The sequence below is a fragment of the Sciurus carolinensis genome, unplaced genomic scaffold (assembly GCF_902686445.1).
Source record: "Sciurus carolinensis unplaced genomic scaffold, mSciCar1.2, whole genome shotgun sequence".
Classification (NCBI taxonomy): Eukaryota; Metazoa; Chordata; class Mammalia; order Rodentia; family Sciuridae; genus Sciurus; species Sciurus carolinensis.
Window position 1 is genome coordinate 847,884 of NW_025920121.1, and position 9,994 is coordinate 857,877.

Below are 9,994 nucleotides of genomic sequence, written 5' to 3' on the forward strand. Positions count from 1 at the left end.
GTGCCCGACAACACATCAAAATGATATTTAAGGCCGCCGCCGCCAGGCGGCCTCTGGAGAGTCTGAGGAGGCGCGGGTCACTGCAGCTCCGGCGCCTCAGCGCTCGGGCCGAGTCCCGGACGAGGCACCGGGAGCCACTCGCCCCGACCCCGCCGCCCCACGTCCTCAACATGGAGGCAGCGGGGGCGGCGGCGGCGGGGCGGGATGGGGCTGCTGCTCATGATTCTGGCGTGGCGGTGCTGGGCTCCTTCCTCACGCTGCTCGCCCAGGTCCTGCTGCTGGGTCGCAGGCAGCCCGAACCGCCGGCGGACGAGGCGACCCGCGCGGGCGACGGCGTCCGCTACATGAAGCTGGTGCTGGCCTGTCCTGCTGCAGCACCTCTGTGGCGGCGGCGGGGCTGAGGAGCACTCCTGCGGGGCCGAGGGCTGCGCGACCCCGGCCCCAAGGCCCCCACCCCGCCGACGCAGGAGACCTGCTACTTTCTCAAGGCCCATCCTCTTCCTGTTCCCGGGGCTGCGGGAAACCGCGCTGACCCGCCGCTGGGTCACCAAGAAGATCAAGGTGGAGTCCGAGGAGCTGCTGCAGACCAAGACGGCGGGCGCCTGCTGGAGGGGTGAGCCTGTGGGATGTGTTCCTGGGTGAGACATGCCCTTGGTCAAGACCATCCGGCTCCTGAGGCCTGTGGTTCCCTTGGCCACTGGGGAGCCTGACGGCCCCGAGGGGGAGGCGCTGCCCGCCGCCTGCCCCAAGGAGCTGACCTTCCAGGTGGAGGTGGAGTACAACGGGGGCTTCCTCCTGGCCATCAACGTGGACCTGGTCTTCGGCAAGTCCGCCTACCTGTTCGTCAAACTGTCCCTAGTGGTGGGGAGGCTGCGCTTCGTGCTCAACCGCGTGCCCTTCACCCACTGGTTCTTCTCCTTCGTGGAGGACCCGCTGATTGACTTCAAGGTGCGCTCTCAGTTTGAAGGGCAGCCCATGCCCCAGCTCACCTCCATCATCAACAAGCTCAATAAAATCATCAAGTGCAAGCACACGCTGCCCAATTACAAGATCAGGTTTAAGCCTTTTTTTCCATACCATACCTCGCAAGAATTTGAAGAAGATGAAGAGCATATCCGTATACAACAATGGGCACTTACTGAAGGATGTCTTAAGGTGACCTTGTTAGAATGTAGCAGATTACTCATTTTTGGATCCTATGATAGAGAAGCAACTATTCATTGCATGCTTGTGTTGAGCAGTGGAGTTTGGGAAGAAAAGCAAAGGAGTTCTATTAAGACGGTTGAATTAATAAAAGGGAATTTACAAAGTGTTGGACTTACACTTTGCCTTGTTCAGTCAACTGATGGATATGCCGTGCATATCATAATTGAAACTGTGGCCCCAAACTCACCTGCTGCAGTTGCAGATCTTCAGTGGGGAGTTCGACTCATTGCTTTTGGAGGTGTAAAAAAATAAGGACACTGCAAGTGCTGAAGTTTATCAAGCAGGCTGGTAACTGAGTCCTTGTGTACTAGGAAAGGCCCATTGGCCACAGTAATCAAGATACTGTGCTGCAAGGCAATTCTGGCCAGTTGGAAGAAAACTTTTCGTCAAGCTCATGCCAACCAAGTTATGAAGAGGAAGCTGCAGGACTGGCAGTGGATGGTGAAAATAGAGAGCTGGATTCTGAATCTGAAGAATTGGCAAGTGATGTCAGAGTACAAAACGAGTTCAAAGATGAGGCACAAGCACTAAGTCACAGTCCCAAATGTACTCCAACAACACTTACTATTAAACCTCTTGATGCTATATCCCCAGTTTTAAACAGTAAATTAGTTGCAGGAAGTAACCAGCCACCAAAAATTCCATCCAAAGAAGGAAATAAACCGCTAGCCCTAAAAACTTCTGCGGTACTAGACTCAGCACAAGTGTCAAAACCCACCCAAGGATCCACTTTCAAACCACATATGCCACCACGACCACAATTAAAAGTTCCTTTGCCTTCTGCTGACACCCCAAATCAGGCAGAACCAGACATTCTTGTTGAAAAGCCAGAGAAGGTGCTTCTTCCTCCTCCTGCAGATAAATCTGAAAAGCAAGCAAAAACTGTGGATCACATAGAAGATGTGACTACATCCAAGCAGTTTACAAAGCAAGAAGCGACTAAAGATTTTACTTCAGAAAGTTCCTGCCCTACTAAAGACAGTTTGTGTGACCACCAGATGTGGGAATCATCAGAAATTCTTTATTGGAATACGCTGGGAAAGTGGACAAGAACCAGAGCATCCTGTTGGTTTGATATAGAAGCCTGCCACAGATACCTGAATGTTGCACTGGATGCAGGGATCCTTTCAAGTTAGGGAGTCTCACCTGTTTGGGGCACATTAGTTTAAAACTGAAGAGGTGGCTTTAGGATGCTTAGCCACATCAAATATGGAATACCTTTCAAAATTCAGGCTGGAAGCCCCTGCACCTAAGGCTATGGTCACTAGAACTGCATTATGCAATCTGAGTATGCAAAAGGGCTTCAATGACAAATTTTGCTTTGGTGACATTACTATTCACTTCAAATATTTGAAGGAAGGAGAACCAGACCACCATGTAGTCACTAATATAGAGAAAGAAAAAGAAGTTCATTTGGTTGAAGAAGTTTCTACCCTCCCTAAAGAGGAGCACTTTGTTGGACAGATGGGTTCATCAGAAAATAAACATAGTTTCCAGGATACTCAGTTCCAACACTCAACTTGATGTGATTACTGTAAAAAAAAGTTTGGACAAAAGCAGCTTCCCAGTGTATGTTCTGTGCTTATGTTTGCCATAAAAAAATGTCAAGAAAAGTGTCTAGCTGAGACTCCTCTTTGTGCAGCAATTGAGAGGCGAATAGACTGAACCCTAAAAGACCTCAGGCTGGAAGGACAGGACCCCCTCTTGGGCCTGTCTCCTCATGTTGATGCCGTAGCTAACAATTCAGTTAAGAAAACAATAGGTTTGACAAGGTACATTATCAATAAAAGCTCTCGTTTGCTTAATTTATGTCAAGTCTCTAAAACTCACTTTTCTGAACCAGGAACTGATCCCATAGAACCTTCACCAAAACACAAATCCAACACACCAGAAATTGAAGGTGGTGACACAGAGGTCTGTGACCCAAACAGTCCTTCCAAAGGGGGAAACAGCTCAGGAATAAAGTTAGTGAGAAAGGAAGGGGGACTGGATGATAGTTTTTTTGTTTTTTTTGGGGGGGATGCTGGGGATCGAACCCAGGGCCTTGTGCTTACAAGGCAAGCACTCTAGTGACTGAGCTATCTCCCCAGCCCCCTGAATGATAGTGTTTTCATTGCAGTTAAAGAAATTGGCTGTGATCTTTATAGGTGCTTGCCTACAGAGGAAAGGATTCAAAAGCTGGAGTTCATGTTGGATAACTACAGAATGAAATTGATCAGGAGTTGGAACACAATAATTCCCTTGTTAAAGAAGAAAAAGAGGCAACTGATTCAAGGAAAAATCACTTCTTTCTGCTGCTTTGGCTAAATTGGGTGAAAGACAACAAGCTCTCATGCTTCTTATGATCCACTATAGGGCAGGCATTGAAGATATTGAAACTTTAGAAAGTCTGTCTTTAGACCAGCACGCCAAAAAATAAGCAAGTACACAGATGATAAAGAAGAAGACCTCGATAGTGAACTAAGCCAATTGATAGACTCTCAGCCATTCAGCAGTATCTCAGATGATCTGTTTGGCCCATCTGAGTCTGTGTAACCAGCAGGCTGTGTCAACTTTCAAATGATTGGGGAAAAGATGCATCCAAAGTACCATGGATACAACCATGTTTCAGTCCTCTTGTAATGCACCTCAGCCTGCTTCTCCAGTTATTTACTTGTATAAGATCAGGAATGAAAGTTTGTTTTCCAGTAAAAATATGACCAGTTTAATAATTGGTTGTTTCAGGTTGCATTTATAGCTATGCTTTTTTGGGGTTTATACTGGGAATTTATTTTTACTAATTTATTTTTAACTTTTTCTAATTATGTAAGCTAATTTTTCACATTTATGTATGTGTAGTGTCTCACTGTGCTATTTTTCCTTCAACTTAGTTTTTGAATTAGTGTTCAATAGGATATTGTCCAGATTCTTAGTATTTTCATTTCCATCATGGTTATAACAACAGGTTTGCTGCATGCCCAAATTGACTACAGCAATCGTTGAGGGAACAGATTTTGAATCTTTTTGTTTTGTTTTGTTTTTTGTTATGAAGTTTGTCATCTCTACTTGTTTGAGATTTTTGTTATTTTAGAACCTTGTGGGGATTTTTTTTTTGTCTTTGCCAAATATAATATGGAAGCAGATGCTGCAGCTTTAGTCTGTTATGCCAATTGAGTAAAATTATTTTTAACATAAAAAATAATATTTAAGAACTCTTTTTATCTATTTTTCTCCATTTGAAATGTTTTTAGTACTCTAATATGTAACTGTTTTTTGAGAACACCTGACAGGAAAGGTACCTTCCTAACAAATTTCCAAGTGTACTGTACAGTATTGTTAACTATGGGCAGTGTGTACCGCAGATCTCTGCATTTTATTCATCTTGTATGACTGAAATTTTATACTCACTTAACAGCAACTCCCAATTTTCTCCTCTGCCCAGTCTCTGGCAAACACCATTCTACTCTCTGCTCCATAAATTACACTATTTTAGACACCTCTTGTAAGTAAAGTCACACGTGTTTGTCTTTCTGTGACTGGCAAATTTCTTTTAGCATAATGTCCTGTAGTTTTAACTATGTTGTAGAAAGTGTCCAAATTTCATTATTTTTATGATTGAATAATATTCCATTGTATGTGTGTACCATATTTTCTTTAGACAGTCATTCTTTCAAGGACATTTAGGTTGTTTCTTTATCTTGGTTTTGTATCAATAATGCTGTAATGAACATGGAAGTCTAGAAATCTTTGAATCCTGATTTCAGTTCTTTTGGATATATACCTAGAAGCAGGATTAATGAATCCTACAATCATTCTGTTTTAATATTTTGAGGAAGGTTCATTCTGTTTTCCATAGTGGCTGCACCATTTTATACTCTCAACAGCAGTGCACAAGAGTTCCAACTTCTCTGCATTCTTACTAGCCCTTGCTATCTTGTTTTGTTGAGAATAGCCATATAAACATGTGTGAGGTGATAGCTCATTGTGAGTTTTGACTTGCATTTCCCTGATGATTAGTGATGTTGAGCATCTTTTCATATATGTGTTGGCCATTTTTATGTCTTCTTCGGAGAAATATCTAGTGCTATATTTACTCCCTTCTGAATGCTAATTAGTAGAAAGCAATAACTGACACTGCTGTTTTACATTATAATTCAAAGAGAATGTCATTCTGTGTGCCTCCTTCCTGTGGGCCAAATTTAGAACACAAAGAAATTGCCATACAGAGTAAGACTGTTGTGCATTCAGCCAGTGCACGGTTCGCAACAGAGGCTGAGGATGTGGGCCAGTTGGCGTTGTCCTTCACATCAGCCTTTGTAATTAAGCATAACTCTAACCCTCTCAGAAACCATTTATGACTCTGTCATTCAAAAATGACTCAAATCCTTGCTACAATCATTTTTATTTTCTGCTTCACTGTATCCTGGAATTCTGGGGTTTACCAAACAGGTCCCCTCAATCATACCATCCATTAATTTCCAAATGTGCTTAGGCCCTTCATTGAGCTCAAGTAAAGAGGAACTTTGTCATTAGAGGCATCTGCCCACTCCTCAAATCCCCTATATTCTGTTATCCTAGTTGCCCTCCTCTACATCATCTTTACTTGTTATTTCATTCAAGAAATATGGCAACTACCCTTATAGGGCTAAAGTTTTAGGATTGAATGGATGGGAATGAGTGAATCATCATCAAGCCATTTTTGGTGATTATTCACATTTTGGCGGCTGTTTTGGATCACATGCTAATTACTCCATGATCCCTTTCCTGGGTCCCAACTGACAAATCTTGACCCTTTCTTAACTTTACAATTGGAAATAGAAAACTTGATTCAACCCCAGGTCTGTTGCTTCCTGGATGTTTGACTTGGACCAAATCAGGTAACCTTTTCAAGTTTCCATTTCCTCACTTTTAAAACACAGATAAAAATGCCCATCAGAATTATTGTTAAACGAAAAAAATTCTGAAGTTGTAAAATTGAGAGACTTTCTTAAACTGATAATAGTGCAGTGGAGGTGTGACTTGTCTTTCCCAAATTCGATAGTATCATCTATTTCTTTTGTGTCTTTTCATAATAATTATTTTAGTGATAGAAATAGAGGTAATTTTATAATTTTCTTTATACTCAATTTATTTTTGCCTTTCTGAATGCCAAATGAGAAAGTTCACAGCAAAGCATATCTTCTTTCATGTCTCCTTTATTAAAAATAAATAAACAAACAAGTGGGTAGGAATAATTTATTTGGAAATCAATCTATAGGACTTGTTAGTAAAAATAGTGGTGCATACTGCAAAGACATATGGCTTGGAATCAAGCACTCCTGCATTCTTAACTCTACTTAGATTTAGATATCTACTTGCTGTGTTAACCTTGGGCCAGGTACCTAACTCTTCTAAATCTCAATGTCCTCATCTGTCAAATACACATTGTGATATTTATCTCCTAGGGTGCTGTGAATTTTAACATAATTGTTATAGAAGTTCCCTTCAGCTCATATATCTTTTCATTTTTCTATTACAAAATCAAGCCAGACTTAACTTTGCCTCCTACATCTCCTTAAAATTTTAGGACTAAATAATGATACATTTGTCATGATATCTGCCTTAAAGTATCTTTAATATTCTCAGAATAAGACTACAATTTGATGAATGTAGGTCTGATGTTGATTCAGTTTTATGTGTTTTTATTCTTTAAAATTCATAATGTATGTAGAGAAAATGCAGTACTCTAGGGTACTGTTATGGTTTGGATGTGCAGTGTCTCCCAAAAGCTCAGGTGCAAGACAAAGCAAGAAGGTTCAGAGGAGAAATGATTGAGTTTTGATAGTCTTAATTAATCCCTTGATAGGAATTAACTGAAGGGTAACTGAAGTGGTAGGGTGTGGCTACAGGAAGTGAGAATTGGGATGTAGCTTTGGGATATAAGTAAAGACCCCTCTCTCCACTTATTGATCACCATGTGAGCTTATTCCCTCTGCCACATTTTTCTGCCATGATGTTTTGCCTCACCTAGAAACCCGAGAATGGAACCAGCTTTCTATGAACTAAGACCTCTAAAACTGAGAGTCCTCAAATAAACTTTTCCTCCTTTACAGTTGTTCTGGTCAGGTCTTTAAGTCACAGCAGCAAAAAAGCTGACTAAAACAGGTACTCTGAGAATCTCATTCACAATCTTCCTAGCAAGTGGGAAAGGAGTTTACTCTTTCAGCTTTGGATAGTGGAGATAATATTGAACTATGGATCGAGAGACCTGTATACTTTTATAGCTTAAGTAAAGCACTGTCTGCTCCACCTTACATTCTTCATCTTTTATAAACAGAAGATGAATTGGACCATTCCTGAATCCTTTTAACTATTTAATTCACTGTTCTGCATTAATAACCCAAAATTTAGGAAGAGCAGCCCCCTGGCACATATATCACTTATTAGGTAATAGGTTGCACTACATGAAATTGTCATTTTTGTAGATCTTAAATATCTAATACACACGACTTTATATAATTTGGTCTAATATTTCAGTACCACGTATTTCAATGTAATGGTTGAAAGACTCTTAGATTAATCTACCAATAGGGATTATCCTATAATTAAAAGGGGAATGTGTTTCTAACATCATTTTAACATATGATTTTTAAAAAGAAACACCATTCAAATAAACTTTCCAGATTGCTCTTTTTTTTTTCTGACCATATGCCTTGATTCTATTGCATACTCTGTCTAAAAATGATGATTGTTGAGCAAAGCAGACCTCCAGGTTTGCTCAGAAAAGTTGTGTACCCATGTGAAACACATGACAAGACATCCAGGCCCAGCCTATCCTTGCTCTGAATGATAAATTTACCTTTCAAATGGTAATTGGAACAGAGTTGATGGTGTTAGGTTTTCAATTTCCAAAAAAAAACAGAATAATAAATCAGTGCATCTAGAAATACATTCTTAGGAAGTGTTCTCATTCTTTAACATTTCTTCACTATAATGTGTTCCAATGTATTAATGATCTGAAAATCCTAGAAGTATTCTTTTGCAGTCCTCCATTTTTCCAAAGTATTAGGTAATCTTGATCAATTATTTAGCCCTCAATACTACACTTTCTTTAACTAAAAAACAAAATTTCATTTCTCAACCTAACTCACAATTCTGTTGTCATGAGTAAAATATACCACAATCTTAAGAAATTTCGTATGTACAAAGTGCATTAGTTGTGCTTAATCAGCTGATCATAGATTTTTAAGACTTGTCAGGTTCATGCATCTTTTTCAATCACTATACAAGTATTCTCTATGCTATTTCTGACATATTGTCCTTCATATTCTATTGGAAGGTTTCCAGGGACAGCAGTTCACTTTGGTGCAAATCGATTCTTCACATTATTGAATAATTTTAATGTTAGCTTGCTTTCCCTTAGGCTGATTTGAAATCTTCTTCCTAAAATTTCTCCCCTTTTGTATTATTTATACTGTATGTGTTGATATAAAACAAATCAAGTTCTACCTTATCATGATAACCACTGAAATATGTGAAGGAAGTTTTATGTTTTCCTTGTCATCTCTTTCTAGAGAAAACATTCCTTTAGCCTTACACTGTTTCTAAAATGCCTTTCTTTAGGCCCTGGCAACCATCCTCAAAGTTTTCCTTTTAATATGAATTCAGAAGTCAAACCTTGTCTTCTGAAGTGACCTGGCCAGTGCAGAAGTCAGAAGGAAAATTGCATGCCTTGTTCTGGGACCAGATACCAATGTTAACGTAGTCCAAAATGACCTATTTAAAATTACAGCTTCCACTTTTGATAAAAAAGTTTTTCCTTTTCCACCAACCTCTTGCTAAATAAAAACTATAAAACTGGATTGAATAACAAAACAGCAATCTAAAAGTGCTTGTAAATAAATACCCAAAAGTATGCATTAAACGATGTGGAAGTTGAACTTAGAAGTGAGGAGGACACTGGGTGTTTTTCATATTTTCCCCAACTTGTTTTCTGAGTGCAGTCCTCAATCAACACCATGTTGATTAATTAAATCAAGGAGTGAACTTTGCAAATGGAGGCTTAAAGAACCAGAGAAAAGAGTTAGGTTTTACTACAGCATCTGAAAAGGAAGAGGAAAATTCTGGAAAGGAGAGTGCTACAGAGGTGGAGCCCCAAATTCTGAAATGACTTTTGTTCATATATGTGGCTATACCCTGAAAGGTTCACAGGTAGAGCAGACTCCAAACAGTCCAGCTAAAGGTGGAAGAACTTAAGCGTGGCATACAACAGGCGGCACCACTATAAGAATGGGAGTTTCATTTAGCTAACTGATCACTTACTAAAACAAAATGCTTTATCTAAACTTCATGCCTATAAAAAATTAACCCCAAATAATTATAGTTAAAATACAGATACATCAAACTATAAAGGGGTTAGAATAAAAGTAGGAGATGACCTCTGGGATCTAGCAATAGATAATTCTTAGACTTAACACCAAAATATAATCCCATTTAAAAAACTGGTAAATTGTACCAAATCAGAATTTAACACATTTGCTCTGCAAAACACCCATGAGAAAATAAAAAGACAGCTACAGACTTCGATGTAACATTTACAAACGACATATTTGATCAAGAATGAGTAAGTAGAATATATTAAGATCCCTCAAAACCCAACAGTATATAGAAGCAAAAATAGCCAATTCTGAAATGTGCAAAAGAGGTGGTAGAGGCAGAACCCTCCGGAGCTCCGCCCTCGGGCCTGGGCGGGCGCCGCGCAGGCTTTCTGCCCCTCCCTCGCTGGACGCAGGCGTGCGGGGCGGGCCTTCGGAGTCCAGGAGTCTGGGAA

The 9,994-nt window shown here is 40.3% G+C and overlaps 1 pseudogene; it reads left to right on the plus strand.

Moving 5' to 3' along the window:
• Positions 1-204: 204 nt before the first annotated feature.
• LOC124973772 (PDZ domain-containing protein 8-like) lies at positions 205-3,741 on the plus strand (annotated as a pseudogene).
• The last annotated feature ends 6,253 nt before the right edge of the window (positions 3,742-9,994 follow it).